Consider the following 12,500-nt stretch of genomic DNA (forward strand, 5'->3'; position numbering starts at 1 on the left):
GTCACAATATATTACAACGGAATGGTTTGTAAGATCTCTAGTTATCTTGATTGCTGCAAGGATGGCATGTAACTCTGCAGTGAAAATCGAGGCTGATCGAGAAAGACTGCCAGATGCAGTCTTCCTTCTGCTCACTGCTGCAAAGCCCACACCATTTTCAGATTTCGAACCATCTGCATATATTGCATATGATCCTTGGTACTTAGAAGTGTGTTAAAGAACTATATCTCTGAATTCTGCTTCGGATCTCTCCCCTTTCCCGATTCCGACCAAATCCAGCTCGACTTGATTAGTCCAAAGGGGGGCTTGGGAAGTTCCAACAGCCAGAATCTTTGTGAGATTTAAATTAAGATCTTTCACATGATTCCTCATTCTCCTACCATAGGATCGGCTATCATCAAGGGGGTTGAAAACCAATCTGGATTACACTGATTGAGGGTTTTATGAGGAGAATATGAGACTTAAGCCCCAGGAATGTCGCATATCGCACGCAGACGGTCACTCTCGTCTGGTGACGAAATCTCAATTATCAGGCTACCATCTCGCCGTGGGGTGATGCGAGGATCACGTTGACATACCTCAACTATCTTCTGATGCATTTTTAAAATATCAAGATCCATGACAGATACACCATCAATGGTCTTCATTACTAGGTATTTACTATATGATACACTTCCATATTTACCAGGTAAGATTTCCTTAATGGATTGAGGAGGACTTTCTCCTTCTTACCTGGTTTGGGAGCTCAGGAACCATTACGATTCCCATTCTTGCCCTTTGGAATATGGTAAGGTTCCAGAGTGATAATCTGTGATGTTGCAGAGGGATTGGCCAGGGGATTGCGAAGGTCGTCAGGGAGAGAGCAAATTCTTTGTAAATTTGCAGAAATCATACAAATTATAAATCTTCATTTCCTCACCCCCCCCCCTACCCACCCACCATGGAGTCCAACGAGGGGAAGGTATAGTTGGGACTCAAATTTTCCCAATAGCCACAGGGATAGTGAGGAAATATACGCAGTCACAGTTACAGTGCAGATGGTAGTCGCGGGACAAATGTGCTACTGACTGATGCACGGCAAAGACACATGGGAGAGTTCTCCCTGGTTCAAGATGGAATGAACCAGGGGTGGGTGCACCATTCCCTCTCATAGGCCTTGGTGTACCAGGAAGCCATTTTGTCTCATCCCTCAATGGTGACTCCTCCAGTATGGGTAGCCCTCTGGTCCGGCTATTGCTTATTGGGACCTCAAGTCCCCCCACCGCAGCGAGGCGGCTTCCATTGGGGGGGAACAGGGAACGAGGTGATCTTTCGGTCCAATCAGTGAGCCGTGAGGTGTCCATGTCATCTGGTTAGGTCTCGGCAGTGGGAAGTGGAGCTTCAGGTTGCGTGTCATGCTGCTACAATGTGACGTAACTCAGCAGGCCAGCCAACTCTACAGATGCTTTGGCCCACTGACATGCACGGCAGGCCACCGCCAGCCTATCCTTACCTCCTTCACATGATGTTGCCTCCTTATCACATCAGGTAAGCTTCTTACAAGATTATTTGACCTCATTTATCAGCCATACGCTACCCAGAACCCTACCCTTGATATATCCTGGCCCATCCAGCCCACCCTTCTGGACTTTCCCACCATCTACAACACCTGGCACAACCGGGCCTGTGTGGACGCCGGTACTTTCCCCAAGAACGCCATTTTCACCATAAATCCAGCCATCACTATCATTACAGAACCAGCTCTAGACTCCCTGATTGCTAAGCTTATGTGACTTTGTCTTACTTGTCACTCTAGTCGATAAAAACAGGAAGAGGAACACATATCAATCCCTCATTGGCGTGTGTGACCCAGCAAGATCTACTTACTAAGGTCATGCCCTCCCAACCTTGTGTCTGATTGTGTGGGCAGCCCAGCGAGGCCAGGAAAATTTATATATTTCTGACTTTGCACCCACTGTGGTCACTGGTATCTATTCTCAATGAAGCTCTACATTGCCACCCCATCATCCTTGTGCAGGTAGAGCATCCCAAACCCTTCAGAACTTCAGCAAGTCCAACTCCTAGAACAAGAAACCACCTCTTTCCCTTGGCCGAGGCACCCGGAAGTCTGCTTATCCAATTTGGGGTAAAACCTGTGACTTGTGTTCGAAGACAACCTCACCGCACGGCGGACCTACAGGCTTTAAACAAGAACTGTCTCTGTGAGAGCCATCATACATCAAGTCCATTCAGTCTTGCACAGTCTATCCTTGCTGGAACCAGGAAAACTATCCTAGATGCTTTGGATGGTTACCATGCTGTCCTAGACACAGAGACCCGAGAGGCCACTACATTTATTGCCAAATTTGGATGATACCGTTATGTTCAAGCACCCCAAGGCTACCTTGCAGATGGTGATGCTTACACTCACTGATTTGTTGAAATCATCCCTTGGAAGATCAAATGCATCGATAACACACTCCTCTGGGATGACAATGCTGAGGATGCATTCTGACACACATTTGATTACCTTAACCTGTGTGTAAATAATGGCATCACATTCATCCCCGAATGTGACCCCATTTAGCAGAACCTCTGTGGATTTTGCAGGGCTTACCATCACCAAGACATCTACGAGTATTACACCTTCTGTTGATATGCTCTAAGCCATTCAATACTTCCTTACCCCTCTAGACATAACGTGGTTGAGCAAGTGGCCTGGGCATATTCCATTTATTGCATGCAAGCAACGCATTTTTAATCTAGTACTAGTTCGAGTCCGTCCTTTCGAGGTTGGGTGGCATACTTGCCTTGCCACAGATTGGAGTAAGTCCTACTTCTACAGCAGTATTCTTCCTCTCCACTGACCACAGCCCCACTTGCTGTCACGAGGGTTTAAAATTGTTTTCTACAGGCTCACACTTCTCCAACTCTGCAGAGGCTGAAGCTTTAGCAGCAGCAAATGTATTAGGTAGATGCAGGATGTTCGTCTTTGGCATTGCCCTCGGCAATGGAAAGTATCCTAAACTTATGTCTTTTCCTCTGATACAACTTCACTATCCAACACACAGCTGATAAATGGCACCATGAGCCTGATGCAATGTCAAGATTACCCACCCGACCTGCCACTGATTTGGTAACCACTTCAGACAAAACTCCATCCCTGACATAGATCTCATCATTGCTATTGCTGCCCTGAATGAAGTTAGTCATGACGGTCCCATCACTTGGAGTGAGCTACAATCCAGGGGATCCCTCTTTTGTCTCCCTTCTCCAGACTGTACAGGACGGCTTCCCTTGCAGAAATCCTCCCCCCATTTTGGGGATTCATGAGTACCTACTGTTTCGATAAGTTTCTCTGAAATTGCCTTGAAACATGATACTACTGACGTGTCCATGCACCATCTCTCCCTCGAGAATCATGAACTCAGGCAGCACCTCCATCTTGGCCCCATGATCATGTGGCAGTGAACTACATAGGCAGATAGTCAGGCAACCTACATGTATTCCACTACCCGCTACCTCATCTCATCTTACAGCATGGTGCCCTCCTTGAGCTGGCTAGTGATGGTGGTCCTACACTTATATTCAAAGAGTTCTGCAATTTTCTCACTCAGTTCTGCATATTATATACATTCAAATAGTCAAGCTGAACAAGGCATCATGGTAGCCAGACACATTATTGCTGATTGCACTGGCGGTGTTGGATCTGTTGACACTGATGCTGGGGAACAGACCATGCTATAGTACCTTTACCCTCCCATCTCACATATCAACTCGCCCACAGCTGCTCAACCTGCAGTCTAACTGGCACTGCTCTGTTAAAGACCATGTGGCTGTATTTGCCAAGCATAATGCAGGACTCTTCCACAGCCGCAATTCCAGTTGCAAGCCACTCCCAGTCTTAGGTTGGGGGATCATCTTGTACAAAACCAAAGATCCAACCAACTACGCAGTTAGGACCAAATGGGAATGATGGTTGATGTTAATCCAGGACACAATATGGCTCGACTGGTCTGCCCGTATCACCATCTGTTACTGTCATTTCCTCCATCTCATCTCTAATATGGTCCAAAATCAGCATGCAGCTTCTTTGGACATGGAAGGGGAAGAGGGAGATGGCGTGTATAACAATGGTACATCTTGATCATGTGGTCAAGATGGGCAGTCTTACTGGAAAGCACATAGTGATATGTCGTGTATCTGAATCTTGTACTATTTCCCAATCCTGTACTTGCACAGTATGTGTATCACCAGCCAGCAATAAAGTACATCACAAAGGATATGTGTTTGCTGGCCCCTGTTAAACTTTCCAGCTACATAAAGGTAAGGATAAGTAGGCTATGCGAAGGTAAGCCTTGCCCGGGTTATGTGTATGAAGGAAGACGTCCTGTGCTGACTAATGCTGACTCGAACGTGTGTCAACTGGTACTGACTCGACTGAGCTTAGTATTTACCCACCGTGGTGTAAAGCCATAGCGGTAACCTCCAGGTGACAATTGCAACTTTAGCGCCCTCAGATGAGAGGCCGACACGTTACCATTGTACTAGAAGTGAGCCCAGCCTGTGCCGACTCGATTGATGTGTATGTCAGCTGGTGCTGAATCGATTAAGCTTAATCCTTACCTATCATGGTGCTCAACCACAGCAATAACCTCCTGTTTAATGTGAGGCATCCATTTAACCCTTGAGTCAAAAATTAGATGCAAGTACTTCACCTCTTAGACAAAACTCAATGGGATTGCTCTTTAATGGAAACGCATAGCCATAGTCTTACTTAGTGATAATTTGAAGTCATTGTATGTCGCACACTGCACAACCTGATTTACTGCAGTTTGCATGTGTCCTTGAACATCTTGTAAGCTTCCTCCAGAGCAGTCATTCACATACAGACTACAAGACAGAACTTTGATGTTATTTATAGCAATGACAAACAGGGTCACACTTAATACACTCCCTTGTAGGACCTTGTAGGACCCTTTCCAGCTGCACCATCTAGTAGCGGCTAATCTAATAACCGTTTCTTTCTCACCAGAACCAGACACTAAAACACGGACTCAATAAAAAAAAAAAAAAAAAAAAAAAAAAAAAAAAAAGCTACATTATTTGCCTTTACAAAACATTAACTGAACGCAAAACCGCAGTAGGGCTACAGTGAATATGTAGATGTTTTATCACTGTGTGTGTGTGTTTGTGTGTTTGTGTTTGTGTGTGTGTGTGTGTGTGTGTGTGTGTGTGTGTGTGTGTGTGTGTGTGTGTGTGTGTGTGTGTGTGTGTGTGTGGGTGGGTGGGTGTGCGCGCGCGCGCGCGCGTGCATACATACATACATACATAAGTACATAAGTACATACATACATGCATATGTGTGTGTGGACAAATCATCTCAGATCATGTTGGGGTTCATAAACATTGGGTTGAGTATTTTTGAGCAGCTGTACCAGGTAGACCCTTCAGCAGTTGATTTGACTGTTCTATTCCCCTTGACCTGTTAAGGGGCATGGTCATCCCTCTCTGTAAGGTATGCAGGGGTAGACATAGTGGTATGACGGCTAGACTCTTTATTTCGGAAGAGTACAACACAGATATGGTAACACACGAGACGAGTCTTGGGTAAGCGCCGAATGCGGGGGTCCCGGGGCCGACAAGGGGCGGAAGGCTGGTAAGATGACCTGAGCCCGCGGAAGCTAGGGCACGTCTGAGAGTCCAAAAGAGGTCAGATGAACTCGTCATTTTAAGTCCGCGCCAAGGCGCTGGTTCTTTACTGGACTTCGAGCCACGTGGCAAACAGCCACGCGGTCTATGTCTAATGCTTCCCAAATCGTGCTTATATACACGGTATACAGTGTGTACAGTATGCGTGTGTATGTATGTATATCTGTGTATATGTGTGTGTGTGTGTGTGTGCGTGCGTGTGCGGGTCTATATACATATGTATATACATATATATATATACATATATATATATATATATATATATATATATATATACATATATATGTATATATACACACACACACTGACACTGTGTAGCTGCGGCCAGAGCACTATGCGTACTCACTATCTTTATTGATCTAGCCCATTTTAGACATTTTAAGCATAAACGTCTGTAAAACATTTCTTTGCTTATTGTGCATCGTGCAATATGTTTTAAATGGTGAAATTGATCGAAAACTGAGTGGTGGCGTCATGACTAGAAGTATGTTGACATGGTTGAACGAAATCTTATGATAGCTGAAAGAGTAAATGTGACAAGGGTAAGATACTCTCGTGTTATATTAATGAAACTTCGCTACCACTGCAGTAAACCAAATCCATTGACAGTTTACACAGTAAAATCATTGGGTGTATATAGAGACAGAACGCCCTGTTTTCATTCAGATGACATTCTCCGATTTCATTACAAGTGATCATGTAGAGACATATTTCAAGGGGGTTGCCCCAAAAATTGTTGCGCCCCCTAGATTTATATCTTGTTCCCCACAAGGAGCAGTTAGTCGGGTTCTTTGCTGTTTTGTTTTACTGATCTTTTCTTTAATTTTGAAATGTTTTAGTAGCTGTCATTTTAAATAAGTTTAATCTAGTTCTTTCTTTTGTGTTATTGTATATATGTTTATATATGCCCTTTTGATGTTGCATTTTATGTATTTCCGTTTTCTATTTTCGTTTCGTTTTAATGTCTATATAATTACTTTTATGTGTTTGTTATACCTTTACTTCATGACTTGACCATTGTAAGGTCCAGCAAACAAAAACCTTTTAAAGAACTTATTGATTATTTTTAATATGAATAACATTATATGGTGTACATTTTGGGGATTGTCACTGAATCATTTATTGCAGTTAAAATACCTAATTCCAGTTTAATGTATATACATAAATATATTATTTTCATTTTTGGTTTAACATAGTTCTTTCTTTGGTGATAAATTTTAATAACTTAATTAGTTTGTGTTTCAATCTATGCCCAAGCATTCAATAAATATGTGGCTTTCAAATAACTATCAACTGATGCTACAGACTACAAATTAAAAAATGAGATTAAATTGTTTAAAATTGCCAGCATAAAACAAAATAGTGTCACAGTTTATAAGTTTAGTTAAAGTTTAAAAAATATAACTCGTTCCTTCGCTATACAGTTATAAATTGTACTTGTAATTTTCTTATTGAATGTAACAATTCTTAAATAATAAGTGTCCTTTTACTAAAATAAGCTGGAAAAGAAAATTAAATCCCATTTTAATCTTAATTTTAGAAGATAGTATGACAATCTAAAGTATATCCCATAGACGATATATATCCTTATAACCTAAACTCACTGAATAAACAAATAATACAGAAAAATAATTGATAATGGTAACATACTGTAAAAAACAAAATAGCATACAACTATTGACTATGATTACATGGAATTAACTAGTAGAGTGATCATAGTAATAAATTGTAGTGTTTAACTTTCTAAACAATCGCACATTTATTTTAATGTCACCATACCACTTGTCACTACATATCTAGGCTACCTTTCTTTTCTTCAGTTTTTTTTTTTTTTTCAGTGTTCTGGTCACAAGTTCCATAACTGAAACAGAGAACTTCAAATCCTCATCAGAAGCAAGGTGACATCACTGTCTCAGTAGCCATATCATGGCAGCCTTGACTATTCAGTCCATGTCTGTTCCATTTTGTCAATGGCCTTTGCCATCATCTCATCAAGTGGATTACTTCTCATTTTCCTCTTTGTATTTTTTTTTTTCACTGGTGGGTTTCCAAAATAGCTAGTAGTAGCTACAGGCGTTCCCACAATGACTCCTCTGGTTATATCAGGCTGAGGGGAAGCAGATCCCGATGAAGAGGAGATTGGTAAAATTATTTCACAATCATTGGCAAGATCCTCGACGGCTCCCTCGAATACCGCCACGGGGCTTATATTCGAAAACTTTCAATGAGTTATATTATATCTCACACTCCTTTTAAAAGAAAGCATTTGGAAAAGACAATTTTTATTATTTGCATAGTGTTACTTAGCTACAAATATCTTATGTAGGTACAATAACTTTAAAACTTTAAACACATCTAGCCGTGCTTAGCAGGTTAAGTTTGATTTAGTTTGATTCCATTTATTACAATGGATATTCTTGGTGTGACATACTGTCTGTTTCATTTTGCTTCTAAGCTATCCCCTGTGTGCAAGGAATGGCCGGGGTTACCATACACTGGCGGCAAGGGATTTGAACGCAGGTCAGCAATATTGCTAGACGAGATCGCTACCGCTGCACCACAAAGCAAGTCATATGTAACTTGACTGTATGACAGTCAGCATACACTGACTGCATAAAGGAACACGCGCTGAAAAACTCCCACTTCAGAGGAGTTTGAGCTCCTTTATATTTTATTTTAAGCAGTATTTTCTGATACTGACCGTGGACATACTGGAACTTGTTCATAACATCACCTGCAAATGGCTCAGAAATTATTAAATTCAAAACATCAGAAGATTTTTTGTGTGATGACACATACATAGATAACTAGGACTTAGAGAATAAGATCCAGTTGAATGTCAAAGACCAAAGACTAGACTAAGCAATCCTGAAATCTGATTGTAATTGTTTACCTCTATTTTTTAGGGTGACCTCCAAAATTAAATAACTAGAAAAATGAAAGAATGTATACTTCAGTTATGAGAAAAAAAAAAAATGTTGCCATAACGAAAATTGTAATTTTGGCATTGCTCTTAAGGGCCAAGCAGTAAGAGTTAAAATTCAGTAAGGAATAAGAACTCCTTACTAACTGCCCCAGTCTCACAAAGTTATAAATCAAAATTACATATTCATAGTTTTACATATAATTAAAGGTTGTTCGGAAAATGTTTTTGACGTGTGCTAATTTTCAAAGTGTGTTACTTTGTGCCCTGATACAATTTTTGGGTGCATTTACTATACATTTTTTACGTAATGTAATTACGTAAATTCATTGGGTATACTAAAAATACATATGGAAATATGAAACTACATAAGTGAATGAAAAACTAGCCCTAAGTAATTCCCTATTATATATATAATTAATATTTTTAATGATCATGCATATATTACTTGATTGGAAAGAATCCCGTCAGTTGGCTTTGAATTCTGCGTGTTTTGCCTAATTTGCTTTAGAATGTGTAAAATATTTACCTTACAATTACTTATAAGGATGGCAAAATGTTTACCTAACCCAATCTAGCAATACAAAAAAGAAATTGACATCTCAAAAGAAATGATATGTGCACAGCATAAACCTCTATCATCCAATCTATGAAAACGGCCTCCTAAAAGCATCTAATAACTTAGTCCTAAATGATTTTTAAAGTAGATAAACATTATATAAAACCAAAAGCGTTACTCTGTTCATAAAAGAACGAGTTAATTCAATTACCTTTAGTCGGTCCAAGAAGCTGTGGATACTCCGACATCAATTCTGAAAATATCTTGTCAAACTGTGTCCGTTTCATTTTTTTTTTTTTTTTTTTCAAAATGTATGCCTGATGTTCCAAAGTACTTCCTCCTTTCTAACTTTCTCAGGAGGGAGTATATTGCTTCAGAATTCCACATTTTGAATATTTACAGGAACAACTTGGAGCAGATGGCTACGTTTAAGTTTACATTCGTCAGTCAAATCAGAATCCATGGTCTATGCTTTTGTTTTTATTTTAAATTCATATCCTACTCTAAATATAAATGCAAGTACTGGTATAATATCAGATTAATATAATTTGAAATAAAAATACATGCATGCCAACATATTGGTCAATCAGAGCAAGGCGACTATAAAGAAGGTGATAGCATCTGGAGCGGGAGGAAATTGACTAGTTGGCACTCGCCTCAGGTTGACAGTGCACATGACACTCACACACAGTATTAAATATACTTCAGCTTTTTGTAAAGATCCTTAACTCAGTGTAGTCTGATTTCATTCAAATAATGTAGCTATCTTTAAGTCTACTACAACGTAAAGTACATGATATATATATATATATATATATATATACACATATGTATATGTATATATATGTATATATACATATATATATACATATGTATATGTATATATATATGTATATATATGTATATATATATATATATATATATATATATATCATGTGAACTGTTGTGCTTGCAATCCGTGAAATCACTTTACATTATTACAATATACGGGAAAAACGTGAAGCACAAGACCATTGTAGTAAAATTATGTAGAATGTTTAAACAGATCGCTTTCCCGCCTTATAGGCTATAGCTGTTAAACTAGGGCGGTGCTTATGACGTCACGCGAGTGGTTTCAGAGGTAGCTTGCGAGGTTATTTTTATTACAACGAAGCTTACAAAGAAAAAATAATAATAAATAAAAAAAAAACAGGGCAAATTCAAATTTCGTTTTCTGTTACCACAGACTTCAATTGGGGCAATGCTACCTCCTATGCATCGAAGGACGAGTGGATGCCATCGCTTTGAACGAGTGGAATGAGTCCACCGATGGGCAAATTCCATTAAAAATCACTGACCATGGTTGTCCCATTCTGGCTTTGGGAGAAAATGAAAGCTAAAGAATTTACCCTGGATAATGATACAAAACTTTTGTAAATTTCTAGAACAAAATCAAAGACAATCCTTGCAGATGTGAAAAGAAGATATCAGTAAAATATAAGACACGATTTAATTGATTATTCAAAATTATCTGCCGTGTCAACAACTAAGGTCATTAGCGACTAAAAGAAACGACGAAATTGATGTTTTGCAATAAATCAAAAGGTTCTTCTGAGATCTTTTATCATATTCAATGCAGAATTATCTTCAGATCTGTGTAAAATTGTATTGTAGTTTTAAAGACAGTTCTTACGCAAGTTGGACACTTCCACAGAAGTCCTAAAACTTCGGCCGTGTTTTACAAAAACTGTAAGATATTTTCGTGGGGTCATAGATGAATTTGCAAAGTCAAAGACATATGAAGTTAACCACAACAGTTTTAACAAAACTACCTTGGAGGCAAATTCTGATCTATTGTAAGCCATTAATTGGTCCGTTTCCAACATATCTACAGCAATTTTCTATTTGAAAATACAAATGGCGCCGCGCGGCTTCACAGCTGATGCAATGACAACACACCTATGGTTGTCCAATTTTTTGTTAGTATATAAACATGTGTAATACTATTGTTTGTTTACATCAAAATAATCGGCCAAAAAGAAGTGTCAGCATCCCTGTAGCTTGCGTCTGATCACTAGAACCCTCTTGTCACTTGCAAGGCCCACCGAATCTCCATTAAGCAGAGTTTCGTTTATGGCCAAAGCACAAAATTGGAACTATTTAAATGGGATTTGCTTTGCTTTCTCTTTAGTTAGTTTGACCTTTGTTTTGCTGAACCTTCCTAGGTTTTTTATGTTCTTTCATTTCATTTGTTGTAGTCTTTTATTCTTTTATGTTATTTCATTTAAGTTCAATTTCACTTTTAAGCTTCCACTATGTTTTATTAATTATATTTTATTTCTGCTCAATGTTTAGTCTTTTACCTCTTATTTACAATTTGGTTCAGTTTTATATTAATTACCATATGTTTTACTTGTGTATTAACTATATTGAATTTTAGTATTTTGCTTTTAAGTCTTGTTTCACTTTTAAGGGTTTTGCAGTCATCCCCATTAGATTTTGTCTCAATTTTATCTACTGTTTTGTTAAATTTTCTATTAATAGATGATGTATGATTTATTTGTTTTTCTGTGAGCTTTCATCCTGGCAACTAACCTTAAAAGATTTCGTTGAACAAAACATCATGCAAATGATCTTGTAGGCTCTGCTTAGTCACTACAATCGTAGCACCATCTATGTGTGGTAACCAAACAAGATGATCCTGATATTATTGCACTTAATGAAATATGGTTCTCAGTGAACAAACTATCGTCACTGTATGAACTCCAGTTTATTCCATAAGGCGGTGGTCTAAGTATGTATCATGAATGCGACTACATCTGTGTTTATTGGTACACTTGAAAAATGTAATTCAAATACTTTTATGCGTATTATATTATACTGTAATGTATTGTCAGGTGTAGATTTATTTAGAACGACTCATGCAATTTGTAGTTCTCCTTGCGCAAAAATAGCAAGTTGTCTGGAAGTTCTGCTGCAGTCCTACTAAAGATGACATTGAGTGTCACTCCACGAAGAGCGGAGAATCGGGCAGTGTAAGATGCTCCAGAAGAGATCTCTGCAATGGATTTAGCTAGCTCATTTGCAACATCATATTTGCCTGTGAAGCAAGACACTCGTCTGGCCTTGGCTCAGGTCTGTTTATAATGGATCAAGGTTACATCGTTGGGGTGTCATTTCAACTGCCTTAGAGCAGCTTTTCTTGCTCTGACAGCTTGTTGGCATTCATCAGACCACCATGGTACCAGAGGTTGACGATACTGTCCACTACTTTCGGGAGTGCAAAATGGGAAGAACTGCAACATCTGATAGATTCATGTAACACAGTTTGTGTATGCCTACAAGAGA

This window comes from Penaeus chinensis, chromosome 22, assembly GCF_019202785.1.
Source record: "Penaeus chinensis breed Huanghai No. 1 chromosome 22, ASM1920278v2, whole genome shotgun sequence".
Taxonomy (NCBI): Eukaryota; Metazoa; Arthropoda; class Malacostraca; order Decapoda; family Penaeidae; genus Penaeus; species Penaeus chinensis.